The following is a 16,357-nucleotide window of genomic DNA, read 5'->3' as shown; positions in this document are numbered from 1 at the left end:
CTGCTTTTCTAAGGGGGTGATCACTGAAATCTGCCAGCAAGCTGAACAGCACCCTCAAACCAGCATGAGGACCACATTGCCAGTGTGACCATGCCAAGAATTTTTATGTGTTGGGCTCCTTCCAGGCTGGGACACTTGCAACATTTCCCAGTATACTGTCCACTGTTCTATAGAGGAGGTCATTGAGGCTCTGTATGCAAAGAAAGCTGAATATATTACACTCTTTTATCAGAGAGAAGCAGCCAGAACAAGCACTCAGCTTCACCAGGATAGGAGGCTTCCTCATGATGCAGGGTACCATTGACTGTATGATGAGATTTTGTGGGCATCCTATGCCAATTTGGAGATGGATACTACAACCCAAAGGGATCCCACTCCTTTAACTTCCAGTTGGTGTGTGTGACCATACTCAGCATGTCATGCAAGCCAATGCCTGCTATCCTGGCAGCAATCATGATGCCTTCGTTCTGTGGCATTCTGCTGTGCCAAGAACATTTGAGCCACCACAACAAATTGGAAAATGGCTACTGGGCGACAGAGGCTATCTACTAGCAACAGAGGTGGAGGTGGTGGCATAGTGATATTGTTACTAGCCTAGTACTCCAGAGAGCCAGGCTTAATGCTCTGGGGACCTGGGCTCAAATCCCACCAAGGCAGCTGGTGAAATTTGAATTCAACAAAAATCTGAAATTAAAAGTCTGATGATAACCATGAAACCATTGCTGATTAACATAAAAACCCATCTGGTTCACTAATGTCCTTTAGCAAAGGAAATCTGCTGTCCTTACCTGGTTTGGCCTACATGTGACTCCAGACCCACAGCAATGTGGTTTACTTTTAACTGCCTTCTGAACAAGGGCAATTAGGGGCAGGCAATAAATGCTGGCCTAGCCAGTGATGCCCACATTCCATGAAATAATAAAAAAAAACATGGCTTATGATTCTGGTTTACAAACCAAGCGCATATAGGAAGCATGTTGAGGACAAAATCCTTTCTGCCACATGACATGCAATCAAACAGATCATTGGAATACTTAAACACTGCTTCTCCTGCCAGGACCACTCTGGAGGAGCCTTGCATTGCTCACCAGTATCCGTCTCAAGACTTATTGTGCCTGATTTCCGTGTGCCTTTGCCTGGCATAGTGATCTTAAATAGTCAAAATCCAGTGGCTACAGCAATGGTTTGTGGAACCCTGAGAACTTCCAGCGATGGGAGAATGTAGATGGACTTGCAGGATGGCCTCGAGCAGCTCTGGCCCTACAAGGCCTGGCTTTGGACTGCACCTTCTCAATATGATTGGCTGGGCTGCTGGCTGAGAGACAAATGCTGATATCCTGAGAGAGGGCAGCAGTTCTGTGTTCCACGGAGCCACTGCCATTCCCCCGGGGCAGTACCTCAGCAATCCTAGTAATGTGTTGGAGGACAGATTGCTGGACTGCTCTGACACCCTGCCAGCCCTTTTGAACACTGGCATTCGTAGCCAGAATGGCAACAAGCTGAGCTTGCATGACTTCAGTCTGAGCACTCAGACTTTGGATTGCATCTTTTGTGCTGCAATGGAAAGTGAGACAGTGGTCATCAGATGCTGCATCATGTTTGGATCCATAATAGTGCTAATGGAGTTGACCATCACTTCCACACTAGAAAGGATGGCGTCTAATGTATCAAGTTGATGCTGGACCCTCCATGCACCTTGACATTGCATGTAGACTCTCTGGCAGGTCTGTCAATGCACCAAGCATTTCATTATGCATACCCATCAGCCTTTCTGTAGGCTGCCCATCAATGTATCAAAGTTCTCTGCACTGAATTTGGGTGTGACCTGACCCTCTGTTGAGTTCACATCTGTGCTACCCTTAGCCCTGGCTGCATGCCACTCATGCCCAGTCACTGACCATATGCACACAAAAGCAAAATACTGTGTATGCTGGAAATCTGAAATAAAAACAGAAAATGCCAGAAATACTCAGCAGATCAGGCAGCATCTGTGGAGAGTGAAACAAAGTTCATGTTTCAGGCTGATGACCTTTTGTCAGAATGGTCTGATGAACGATCAACAGTTCGAAACCATTAACTGTTTCTTTAGCAATAAAGGTTTTGTTAATGTTGGACTGTAACTTTAAGAATAGTCCTGTGATGTAAGATCACATGATCTGTATAAACCAATGTGTTAGCCACACAAGCTACCTCTACTCTCGGTGTACAGATAGATATGGAGTTGAATACACATGTGTAGTTGCTGCTGGCTGCATTGTAAATAAACCTAGGGCAGAATTTTATGTCCTGCGGATGGGCAGGTGCCCGACCTGATCGGGCATAAAATAGTGTGCGATCTTTCAGTCAGCGGGTGCGCGCGAGAGTCGGTAGTGCACCTGCAGACAATTAAGGTTGGCAGGCGGGCGAATCGGCCAAATGACCTTTGGATTTTTTAGGAAACTTCATCCACGGCTGGGATGAGGTTTCCAACAGTCATTTTTTTTAAATTTTAAACAACATTTTTAATATGTCCCCATTCATGTGACTGAGTCGCATATGGGGACATGTTTCCCTTATTTTTAAAACCTTTATTTTTGATTGAAAAATTCTTCAGCACCATGAGGCAGCTCTGTTCCTTCATGGAGCTTTCAGTGCGCACTCCCCCACGCATGCACAGACATCAGCGCTTGCGCCCCTCCTTCCCCCATCTCGGCAGTGCTCAAGTTCTCAGTGCGCATTTCACATTGGCTAGCCGTTAATTGGCCAGCTAGTGTGAAATCATGATCGAGGCCCAATCACGGGAGGTGGTCCATTTCATGGCCGTTCCTGGGCCCATCCGACGAAGGGAAAATCCTGCCCCTAATGTTTCCACTTAAAAAATTGTCTGCAGATCAACTCTATTACAAATAGGCAGCAAGGCCACATATAACAAACTGTTGTTGAGGATAAACCAAGATAAATCGGAATCGGTACTGTACTCCATCCAATGATTGTGAGTATCAACGTTTGTTTAAAATAACACAAGGTATACTCACCCAAAATGCCACAGTTTTCTAGAAGCAATCCCTTTGAGCCAGCCACAGACAATTGGTCTCAGTATATAGAATGCCTCTTGTTCTTCTTTCAAGCGAACAAAATCACGGGGAAGAGAAGAGGCGAGCGATCCTCTTGAGTACTTGTGGGAACAAAACCTACAGTTTGATTTGAAGTTTGACAGCACCCAATAGCCCAGATTTGAAGAATTTCAGAGAATTGGTGAACCTTGTGAAGGGACATTTTCAACCCAAGCCCTCAGCCACAATGCAAAGTTTCTGGTTCAATTCGTGAAATAGAGCCCCAGGTGAGACAATTGCTAGCTTTGTGATGAATTTGAAGCAATTAATGGAACATTGCGAGTTTGGTGAGACTCTAAATGATATGCTCAGTGATAGTTTAGTGTGTAGTGTGAAAGAAGACACTATTCAGAGAAGATTGCTGGCTGAAGTGAATCTAGAGTTGAAGAAGGTGTTAGAAATAGCGCTGGCCATGGAAAGTGCTGTGCAAGTTTCACAAGTAACACAAGGGGCACAAAATGGCACCATACCACAAATCGGGCGGGAACAGTTAGCCGAAAGTGGCATGACAAAGTGAGACTCCGCAGCGAAGCGGAAAAAATAAGAGGCAATTTAGCAGCTAAATCGAAGAACAACTTTACTTGATGTGGAAACAATCGATCTTTTAACGATTGGCAACTTGAAAAAAATAGAATGTTATTTTTGTCACAGTAGTGGACAAATAATGAGATATTGCAAAGAGAGATTTAAACAGGCTTGCAAACAACAGAAGAAGCCCAATGAAACCTACATTGTAGAAGAGCCTGAAACAACAAACTCTGACATTTATTCATTGTTCACCATGAAAGTTGGGAAGACAGCCAATATTTGTTACAGTACAAGTGAATTGTAAACCATTAAAAATTGAAGTAGACACAGGAGCTTCTGTAATTGGAAAACACACTTTCAGATATTTAAATAATGGTGAACATCAATTACATTTGGAACAAACATCTGCCAAGTTGAAAACGTACACAGGTGAAGAAATCCAAGTAAAAGGTATCAGCAGAGTAACTGTTCATTATGGAAACCAATCAACACAGTTACACATGATGGTGGTAGTAGGTGAAGGGCCAAGCCTTCTTGGGTGAGATTGGTGAAAGGAGATTAAATTAAAATGGTCCAAAACCTTCCAGTTGAGAGCAAGTGGGCTACCAGACCTGCTTAAAAAGTATGTCACCATCTTCAAGGAAGAATTGGGAAAAATGCAAGGCCTGCAGGCCAAGATTTACATGGATCCAGAAGCAACTCCTGCTTCATGAAAGCAAGAACAGTGCCATATGCCCTGAGAGAGAAGGTTGACGCTGAGCTGAACCGGCTAAAGAGGTTGGCTGTCATAAAAGCGGTTCAGTTCTCAGAATGGCAGCACCCATAGTCCCTGTCCTTAAACTAGACCAAAGCGTCCGAATTTGTGGGGACTATAAACTAACGGTTAACAGAACAGCCAAACTGGATAGGTACCCCATTCCAAAAATTGAACACTTATTTGTTAAGCTAGCAGGAGGGACAATGTATACAAAGCTTGACATGAGTCATACATATCAGCAATTAAAGTTAGATGATGCCTCCTGGGAATTCATCACAAGTAATACCCACAAAGGGTTGCACCAATATACACACTTGCCTTACGGTGTTTCCTCAGCCTGTGCCATCTTTCAGGGAACAATGGAAAGCTTACTGCTGGGACTACGCCACGTTGTAGTCTACTTAAACAATGTGCTGATAACCGGATTCACAAGAGAATGATGAACATGTCCCAGTTCCACAGGAACTCGTTTTACTGTTAAATTTTCTAGATTCCTCGCCAGCATGTGCCAGACGGATTAGAGACTAGACGAGTCGGGACCCAGCCCTATCCTGAGTGCAAGACCAAGTGTTACATGATTGGTCCCCAATGAAATTAAATCGTTCTTTAACCGAAGAAACAAGATGAGCTGTCAAGATGGCATTCTATTGTCGGGTGCATGGGTAATAGTTCCTCCAAAGGGAAGGGAGCCTCTTTTAGTCGAACTACACAGTGCTCATCCAGGGATCTCCTGAATGAAGACTATAGTGCGCAGTTACCTATGGTGGCCAGGGATAGATGGCGTTATTGAAAATGTGGTAAAGCACTGTGTGCATTGTCGGCAGCTGCAAAAGTTTCTGGTGGGGGGGCAGCCTCATTGAATCCATGGGAGTGGCTTGGTAGACCCTGGGTGCGGTTACACATTGACTATGTCAGACACTTCCTTGGAACCATGTTTCCACTGATTATGGATACCCATTCCAAGTGGTTAGATGTTTATGAGGTGAAGTCACCAACATCGGGCACAACAACAGAGAAAGTGCACCAGAGCTTTGCCACCCACAACCTGCCAGAGCTAGTGATACCCAATAACGGCACTGCATTCACGAGTGCTGAGTTCCTACGATTTATCAGCCTCAGCGGTATCACCCCATGTGAAGGCTGCATCATACCATCCGTCATCAAACAGACTGGCGGAAAGGTCAGTTCAAACTTTTAAGGCAGGCATGAAGAAGTTAACACGGGCTTTGTTGGAGACCAAGCTTGCACACTTTCTTTTTCACTACAGGACAACCGCCCTGCACAATGACAGGAGCAACACCTGCAGAATTGTTGATGAGATGCTGTCTTAGGACAAGACTGAGCCTAATATTTCCAAATTTAGAGGGGAAGGTAGAGAGGAGTCAAGGAAACCAAAAATCTACACATGACTTGCATTGTCGTGAGAGAGAATTTACTGTTGGAGAAGCAGTATTTGTAAAGTGTTTCAGTGAAGGACCGAAGTGGTCACCTGGTAAAGTAAATTCAGTGACTGGACCATTACCATACCACATGGAAGTGGAGGGCCGGATCACCTGTAAGCATGTGGACCATTTAAGAAAAAGAGAGATACCACAACAAGATGTGGTTCCACCTTAACCATTACTGAACCAATGTTTCCTGTTAAAGATGCTCAACCAAGGACTGTTATGTCTGATGCCTCTATCAAGGGGAAAATGCTGAACTGCAAGTGCCCACCGAAGTAACTGATGTTCATGCAGTTCCGCAGAATGTGGTTCCTGAAAAAGTATCTGAAGTCGTGGAGCTGCGACATTCCACGTGAACCAGGAAACCACATGAAAGACTGAAATTGTAAATTTCATGACCTGTGTAAATATTATAATGTCATGAGATAAACATCCTTGTAAAGAAAATATGTACAGAAAAGTTAAAGGGGGAGGAATGTAATAATTATGGTTTTGTTAAATGTTGGACTGTACCTTTAAGAATAGTCCTGTGATGTAAGATCACATGATCTGTGTAAACCAATGTGTTAGCCGTGCAGGCTAACTCCACTCTCAGTGTACAGATAGATATGGAGTTGAATACACATGTGTAGTTGCTGCTGCCTGCAGGCGCGCGTGAGAGTCAGTAGCACACCTGCAGACAATTATGGTTAGCGGTGGGCAAATCCACCAAATGGCCTTTGGATGTTTTAGGAAACCTCATCCATGGCCGGAATGAGGTTCCCAACATTAATTTTTAAAAAAATTTAAACATCATTTTTAATATGTCTCTGTTCATGTGGCTGAATCACATGTGGGGCCAAGTTTCCATTATTCTTAAAATCTTTATTTTTGATTGAAAAATTCTTCAGCTCCCTGAGGCAGCTCTGTGCCTTCAGGAAGATTTCAGTGCGCGCTTCCCCACACGTGCGCACACTTTAGCGTTCACGCTCCTCCCACCGCTACCCTGGCAGTGCTGAGGTTCTCAGTGTGCATTTCACACTGGCTGGCCGTTAATTGGCCAGCTAGTGTGAAATCACGGTCAGGGCCAGATCGTTGGAGGTGGTCCGTTTCGCGGCCGCTCCTGGGCTCACCCGTAATGTGGGCTACCTCCACAGTCAGTGTAGAGATAGAGTTGGATTTGAATGCACACGTGTAATTGCTTCTGGCTGTATTGTAAATAATAGGGGAGAATTTCTCCCCATTGAGCGGGCCAGTTGGGAGCAGGCATGGGCGGGCATGGGGCTGATCCCCGCCCGTGATCGGCTGCATGCTGCCATTTTATGTGGGTGGGCCAATTAAGACCCACCCAGTGTGATGTGCACCTGGAAGCGCTCAGCGCTACCTGTGCAGGAGGTGTGAAGAGGGAGAGTCGAGCCTGCGCTGTTTCATGCATGTGTGCAAAAGAGCGCAGAAATCTCCCTGAGGCACGGAGCTGCCTAAGGGAGATTAATTTCATAATAAATCATTGGAACAAAGAAAAAATAAAATTACTCAGACATGTTCCCTCATGTGACATTTTCCCATGAGCTGGGACATGTTTATGAATTTTCATGAAACATTTTATTTATTTAATAAACCCTCCACAAAACCTCATCCTGCCCATGGATGAGGTTCCATGAAAAATTCGAAGGCTGCCTGGGCTCTTTGCCTGCCCACCAACCTTAAGGTTAGATGCACAGCCCTGACAAGTACTTTAATTAATTCATTAATGGCCTTGATAGGCCTTTGATAGTTTGGCGGGCACGCAGCTGACTCCGGTGTGCACCCGCCGAACTGAAGATCGGAATGACGCGCGATGATATCAGCATGCATGCCCGACGTCACCATACGTCATTTTACATGCAGGGCTCACCCCTGCCTGCCGAACAGAAGATTCTGCCCCTAATGTTTCCACCCAAACAGTGTTTGCAGATCAACTCTATTACAAATAGGCGACAAGGTCACACTATAACAGTTTATTTCTCCACAGATGTTGTGGACCCACCATATGCATATCCCACCTCTATGTTACCCTGTAAAGTATGTACAATGTCAATATCTGAGTTGGTGGCTGCAAGTTTGAGATTGAGCGAAGGTATTTCTTCCTCATAAGTCTTCTTCTGCTGCCATGTCTTGCTGCTGCACATCTGCCTGGCTAGACTGCAGTCCTTGTGTATCTGAAAGTAAGAAAGTTACAAGGTTATGGTGAGGGGAAATAGGGAGAAAGCACAAACTGAACACTTACACCATTTGCAGCTTGTGAGATGTGGTTGTGACATTTGCAGCAGTGTTGTGTTTGAAAGTGATGTGAATCTATGAATGTAGGGTATGAGTCATGATTAAGAGATTTTTGGTAGGTGAATGACGAGGTTATGGTGCATAGAGCAAGTGGGTGAGTGGATAGTTTGTGGAATATGACAATTGATGATACATTCACTGACCTGGATCACTCATGTGAGGTCATTAAACTTTTTGCAGCAGAGTAGGTCCTTGGGACTTAACCCTTGGTATTGATGGCTATCAGTTCCCACTGCCTTGCTTATATAGAGGGTGTCTTCTCCCCTTGGCTAAATCACAATTCTCCTCCTCTTCACTTCCTCTACAAAGGCATCCAGTACAATGTCAAAGAACCTTGGAGCATGCTCTTTTCCTTGTTATACCATAACTCACTCTCCTTCCTGCTCAGACCTGCCTCCACAAACAGTTCCAGCACCCCCTCCAGCGAGAACGCACCTCCTTTTAAGGGGTGCAGTCTGGCTTTAAGTAGCACTGACTAGCTTCAAGTGGTGCAAACCTTGCATAAACTTGGGCCCCTTGCTGAGGCGTGTGGCCATTCAACAGCACATTTAGCACTGGTTACACATTGCAATCTTACAAATTAGCAAGAAACATGATTTTTTGCATGCTGCCTGCATTGGAAGCAACAAGCTCGAGTGAATCACGCATCATGATTCCCACACCCGTTTTTGAAGGTGGTAAAATTGAGTCCCTGTAGATGTTATAAATTTCAGTATAATTTGTCCTAATTTATATTTTAATAAAGCTCATTTAGTCACTTTTCTGTGTTATAATCACACCTCAATAAACCGCAGTCTGCCATGCAAACTCACCGTTACCTGTTTACACCTTGTTTAGGTGCAAATGGATATGTTATTACCTTCATCTCAATGCTCAATGAATGTATTAGCATAAAAGAACCCTAAACTCTTGAGACAGTTTTCAACTCTCAATTTGGTTTGATTTCTAAGGTATTATTTTACTTTTAGTTTTAATTCTATCTTCCATTTTCTTCTGCAAACCCTTTAAATGTCATAGTAATAGCTTGTAAATTATGTAGATTCTGATTACTATAAACAAGTTTCCTATATTTTCATATCTAGCAAATCTATGAAAAGAATTTTACACAAGTGTAAGTTTCTACATACCTAAGACTTGTGTGATTTTGAATGGGTTTTCATCTGCAGAGCGACAAGGGCAGGACATACAGCACAATGGGTGCTGTTTCAGACCCAAACTAGCTTATGCACCGCGTGTGCACTCTTGCGGTGTGTGCTGTGCTGGGTGCCATTTTGGGTTGGTCGTTAGTGTGGGCATTGGAATAATGCAGAGCACCGGGAGCATTAGTCAGCTTATATTGCTGACTTGACTACAGCAGTGTCATTTTTGACCTCAACGCTCCCTCTCCTAACCTCGCACAACTGAAAGTAGAAACAGAAAATGCTGAAAAAAACTCAGCAGTTCCGGTAGTATCTGCAGAGAGAGAAAATGAGTTATATTTCATTTCTTCAGGACATTTGTTCAACAGCAGGAAGGACACCTCCCCTCACTTCACCCCCCTGCCATGCTCCAAAACTGGTGCCACCCAAAGGGGCCATCGACTATTTTCAGAATAGTTGCTGATTGATTTCTATTGGCCTTTGCTGAGTTGTAGAAATATTTGGTGGTTTCCACTGTTATTTAAAGTTAATGAAGTCTACAGTGAGTTGTGTGCATGTGGTTCACACTTCAGGGGTTTTGCTCAGACCACTTGCTCCAGGTCATGGGTGCATAATTGCTATCCCTTCTTGCCTGCAGCATGACAGGAAAAATGAGTGGAGGTTTCACAGAGGAGGACACTGTTTGAAGAGAGGGGAGGCAGAGGGAGCAAAGGCCTCTCAGAAGCAAGCCATATCCACTCAAAGGCTTCAGGAAAAAATTCTTCTACCTCAACCTAAGCCAGGAATGATGTGAGCATGTCTTCATTTCACTAAGAGATGCTGAAGTCTGCCACCTGCTGACTTGCAGCCTTAGAGGTGGGCAAGGACACCATTGCCAGTGACTGTAAAACATAGTCTTGAGCATCTTCACGTCAGGCTCCTTTCAAACCGGAGCAGGCGATTTCTCCAACTCACAGTTCACCGTCCACTGGGACATCACTTAGACCCTGTATTCAAAGAGGTGAGAATGCATTTCATTCTCTCTTTCCAGGCAGAAGCAGGTGGAAGGTGCACATGACTTCGGCGAGATAGTGGGCTTCCCCTTGGTGCAGTGTGCCATTGACTCCACGCATGTTGCTTTGTGAACACCACATGTAAATTCAGGAATGTGCCACACCACAAAGGGTCCCACTCCCTCTATGCATAGTTGATGTGTGACCATATACGATGCATCATGCCAGTAAATGCCTGGCATACTGGCAACTGTCATGATGCCTTTACTTTGTGCCAATCCACTGTTCCAGTAGCATTTGAGCCACTGCAAGAGACCAGAGGTGCCTACTGAATGACAGGAATTATCCACTGACCACCTGGCTCATGACTCAGGTGCACGACCCACACACACATGGGCAGCATGCAATTAATGAGAGCCATCCTGCCACATAAAATGTGATTGTTTAAGCACCCCAATGAGCTGCACAATGTTTCCATTGCCAGGACTGCTCCAGATGATCCCTGCAGCACTCTCCAGAGCATATGCCACATTTCACTGTGTTTTGCTTCATACTGTACAACTGTACAACATGAGGGCAGAGCCCATTCCACCAGGTATATATCCTCTTTTGGCCAGGCTATTCATGATCATCTCACCTGACAGCGGTACCAGTGAACACAATCTCAATTCCCTATTCAACAACAGTCCCGCATATTACTGTCCCTCTGTAATGGACCATCGCCAAGTCCTCTTGGTTACAATACTTAAATAAAAGTCACCACAAAACAAATATTTCAGACAAGCTTTATTAAAGGAACCATCCAAAATGCTATACAAAAGTCAGCTTTCCTTTGTTGCCTGTCTTGCAGGTACCTGTTCTAGTGCTTCTTTGCAGTATTACCCCAATGGTTGCAGCATGGCTGACAGAAGACAGCTGATTTCACACGGAAAGATTACAGATGGACTTATAGGAGATCTCGAGCAGCTGTGGCAAAGAAGGATGGGCTTGGGGCTGCACCAGCTCAGCATGGTCAGCAGTAGTCTGGGCTGGCTGGCTGACAAGCAACAGCAAGGGCAAAGTGGCAATGGTGGGAAGACGAACACTGACCCTGAGAGAGGTCAGCTTCATGGAGCCACTGCCAATCCCTGGGATAGCATATCGTCAATCCTAGTAATCTGTTGGAACTGTAAGTTTTAAGGTTCGGGAATCACAGATTGCCCCAAATAGGCAGTCAAGAACTCAGGTAATTTTAAGATAGTTTATTAAGTTGATTAAGATGCAACATTTCAGATATGATGCATAAGCAAAATAGATAGGAAAAGCATACAAACCATGATAGTTGAGAACAGTTTACTGATCCCAGAGGATGAACAGACAGTTGATACAGAGTAGCTTGTGATGGCAGCATTCTGCTCTCTAGCCGAAATGTTAGAAAGCTCTTGCCCAGCCTTCCTCCATCCTGTTCATCTTCCCTGGTCTTCCTCCATCTGGAGAAGGTGGCTGCCTGATAAGGATTGTCCTTTGCCTCCAAGCACCCATTAATATACTTTATTTTCAGGGGCTGGTAGTTGATCCTATGTCAATCACCTGTTTAAACCTTTCTAATTAATGAATACAGGGCAGGCACTCAAGATGTCAGAATGGCCACTTCACTCCCTTGTCCATCAAGGGCACCTTTTAGTTTACCTCATGCAAAGGGTGATTTTTGAAAATCTTACCAGATACTTGTATACATAAGAGGGTACATAAGACACCATCCTTTTGACTTAGGAATGTCAACGGGGAAGCTTGAATCAAGCGACCTTGACATTTCTAGAGACTGTTTATGTGTTTTTTCCAGAGAGAGGAAGAAAACAGTTTCTCTGCCAAGGTGGCTTTATGTTATACCTATAATTTCATAAGAATTCTATACCTATTCTGAAAAGTATCATTTATTAAAGGTTGCATTTCTTACAGAACATAGATTGCTGGATGGCCATGATGCCCTACAAAACAGTGATATTCACAGCTATGATGCCAGAAATCTGAGCCTGCATGGGAATAAACTAATCTTGCATGATTCATTCTGGGTTTTCACTGCAGCACTGCAGCAATAGAAACTGAGACATAAGCCATTGGATGTTGCATCATGGTTGGGTCTACAAGTGTTCTCATGGAGTTGGCCACCATTTTCACACTGGAAAGTATGGCTTCCAAGTTCAGCACAAATCCCTGTGCCAAGTTGAAGCCAGACTTCTCTACGCTCCTTGACAGTTGCTGCAGGTTTTCTAGCAGGCCTACCAAGGTGCCAAGCATTTTGGTGTGCACATCCATTAGCCTTTTCTGTAGGCTGTACTATCAAAATCCTCATCTGAATCCTCCACAGCATAGCTTGTGTGTGACCTTATCTTCTCACAAGCTGCACCTGTGTTAGCCTTTCCCCTGTCCTGGCTACAGACAACTCACACTCTCTGTCTCACGAGGAGCAGATCCTTCCTTTAAACCTCCCTCTAAAATACATGCAGGACAGGATTTCCCCGTCGGCGGGTGGGGCCCACTCGCTGACTTGTAAAATGACACGTGGTGACGTCGGGCGGAACTCCCAATGTCACCGCGTCCCATTTAAATTTTCAGGTAGGTGGGGGCGCAGCAGAATCAGCTGTGCGCTCGCCGACCTATCAATGGCCAACTGAGGCAACTGACAGAGTCATTAAACTAATTAATGGACCTGCCCGTCAAACCTTAAAGTTGTTGTGCAGGTCAGGAGCCCTGGTGGGAATTAGAAAAAGCATGAAACCTCATCCACAGGCGGAATGAGGTTTCATGTAGCTTTTAAAAAATTTAATTAAAATTTTTAAAAAAATTATGGACATGTCCCAAATCATGTGACAGTGTCTCATGAGGGGACATGTCAGGGATTTTTTTTCGATTTTTAATATTTTTGACAGGAGAGACAATCTCCCTGAGGCAGCACTTAGCCTCAGGGAGATGAGTGCGCTCTTTCGTGCACATGCACGAAAGAACGTACTCTCAGGTTTAGGGATTCCACCCCCCCCACCCGCACAGGGAGTGCATACCGCTTCCATGTGGATATCATGCTGGGTGGGCCTTAATTGGCCCGCCCACGTAAAATGCCACCACGCCCCAGATTGGGGACAATGATTGGAGGCGTGCCTGTGCATGCCCACACTTCAACTTTGCCCCCAACAGGGGGAAAATCCTGCCCACAGTGTCAATGTCTAAACAGCAAGTGTCAGAGCTAGTGATGGTGCTTCTTCAACATTAATCTCTTCTTTCTCTACTATTTCTTCCTCAAGCACTATTGCCTGGCCAGGTTGAGGTCCTTGTATATATGAAAGTAGAAAGGTAAAAAGGTTGTGTTGAGGGAAGCAGGGGATAGCAAGAGATGCATTTTTAAACCACCTACAACTTGTAAAACAGAAGACGTTGAGGGATGAGGGAATGTAAGATTTGAGGATGAATTCATTGACTTAGACCTTTCATATGAGGTCATTAAACTTCTTTCTGCACTGCATCCAGGTCTTCAGGCTACACTGCTTGCATTGATAATGATACTGTTTCCAATGGTTATGCAGTTTATCTGGAGGGCTCCCTGGTTCCCTATGGATAAAGGACCTCTCTCCTCCTGTCCGCTTCATGCAACAACATCCCTAGTGATATGACTGAGAACGATAGAGCATATTGTCTCCCCTGTTGCACTGTTTCCCTGTCTTCTTACAGGTTACTCTACTCCAGTATCTGCTGCAGTCAGAATGTATTTCCGTTTAAGAAATGCTAGCTGGCTTTAAGAAGCAGAGACTGCTTTTAAGAAGTGCTAGCCTAGTACTGCAGAGGCATGCAGTCACTCAGCAGTGCACTTAGCATTTATCATCTAAATAGCAGCAGCATGAAGCTTACATGATAAAAGCAAAAAACTGCGGATGCTGGAAATCCAAAACAAAAACAAAAATACCTGGAAAAACTCAGCAGGTCTGGCAGCATCTGCGGAAAGGAACACAGTTAATGTTTCGAGTCCGAATGGCTCTTCAACAGAACTAGGTAAAAATAGAAGAGAGGTGAAATATAAGCTGGTTTAAGGTGGAGGGGGGGGCAAACAAGTAGAGCTGGATAGTGGGCCAGTGATAGGTAGAGATAACACCACCTTCAATGCCTCTTTGTCCATTTGTCTATGACATCTTTTGGTTATCTCACCTATCACTGGCCCTCTATCCAGCTCTACTTGTCCCACCCCCACCTTAAACCAGCTTATATTTCACCTCTCTTCTATTTTTACTTAGTTCTGTTGAAGGGTCATTCGGACTCGAAACATTAACTGTGTTCCTCTCCGCAGATGCTGCCAAAACTGCTGAGTTTTTCCAGGTATTTTTGTTTTTGCATGAAGCTTACATGCTGCTGCATTGTTTTGAAAGGTATGGATTAATTCTGCTTCGCTATCCTTGCACCAGTTCCAGGGGCTATCCAACTTTGCACCCAATATTCTTTGTGCTTGTGACTCCCCTCACCTAAAGGAGACAAAAGAAAAAAAAGGGCAGAAGAAGAGGAAGACAAAAGAAAAGGACAAGGAGGGAAATAGAAGCAACAGACATTGGATTAAGAGACTGCGACATGATAAACATACACCTAGAAAGAATAATTTCAAACAGATATGAGAATTGAGATTCTTCTTTGAAATTGCAGGGCTAAGTAGTAATAGTAGGGAAGTGGAGTCAATTGGTGGCTCTTTCAGAGGGCTGGTACAGGCATGATGGGCTGAATGGTCTCCTTCTGTGCTGCATGGTTCTATTATTCCAAGACACTAAACTTTCCAAACATATCAGTGTTAATGCCAAATGCAGATTAAAAAATAATTTTATTTACAGGATATTTTTCTTCTTGGATCTTGTTGATATACTGGGTTAGAAGCTGGCATCCATGCTACAATAGTTAGAAAGAAAAAGAAAGACTGGCATTTATATAGAGACTGTAACAAAAGCAGGAACGAGCAGGGTCTTTTCTGCTCGTCTAGGCAAGGACTGTTGGTGTTAGGAAATGGAACATTTCCACTTCGAACCTCCAGTATCAGCATCAATCACTCACAGGTCAAACACAGCATATTTAGCTGCAGAATAAAGTTCTTCAAATCTGCTTCAACATCATACATAAGCCTCAACCTCAGGAGAACGTGCCAGTGTGACATTTTGCATTTCAGATTTCCCATACCAGCTGTGCAATAGCTTCTTTGTATGAAATTGCCATGTTTATGCAGAATTAGGGATAGATTTTTGGGCATAAGCCCATTCAGAATTGGATTGAGAATATCTAAATTCATTTTGCATTGCACCATAATCACAGACAGCAAACAGGAGATCTTCACCTTATCAGACCCAGTTTGATTTGAATGTAGATTTCAAAAGTGAAAAGGCAGATTCTAACCCAAGATATTAACATGACCTAAGAAAAAAAAATCATATAAATACAATATTTGAAACAGCTTTTGGCATTAACACTGCAATGATTGGAACCTTTAGAGTCAGGGAATAATAGAATTGTACAGCACAGAAGGAGACCATTCGGCCTGGCATGCCTGTACCAGCTGTCTGACAGAGCTATCAAGTAATCCCGCTCCCCTGCTATTTCTCCATAGTCCTACATTTTTATTTTCCTTTTTAAGTAGTTCCCATTTGAAAATTACTATTGAATCTTTCTCCACAACTCTTTCCAGCAATGTATTCCAATATTGAAATATGTTGGCATATTCGAGCATTATCCATCCTTACCTATAGATTTAAAAAGTATTACACATTTTGTAATGTTGGTACCAATCAATGCTTCTTAGTAAATGATGGATGGTGATGATAAATTTAGTCTATTTTTAAAATTTCCTGTGAATGACATGTCAATGTGAGAACCAAAGGCATCCAATTTGCATGATTTGAATAGAATGGAATGGCTATTTAAAACTAGGAATTCTCTCTGGTTTGGAGCTACCTAGACCTGAGGCTGAAAGCCCGAAATAGTATGCAGGGTCATTTATGGTTCAACATGTTATCTGTACCTCAGAAATTAAAATATTGGAGTGGTAGACAGATGGAGGTCTGTTTTTTTCAGATTAGGAGTAACATTAGAGTAATATTGTTTTCAATTT

The sequence above is a fragment of the Carcharodon carcharias genome, chromosome 12 (assembly GCF_017639515.1).
Source record: "Carcharodon carcharias isolate sCarCar2 chromosome 12, sCarCar2.pri, whole genome shotgun sequence".
Taxonomy (NCBI): Eukaryota; Metazoa; Chordata; class Chondrichthyes; order Lamniformes; family Lamnidae; genus Carcharodon; species Carcharodon carcharias.
This window is presented reverse-complemented; position numbering follows the sequence as displayed.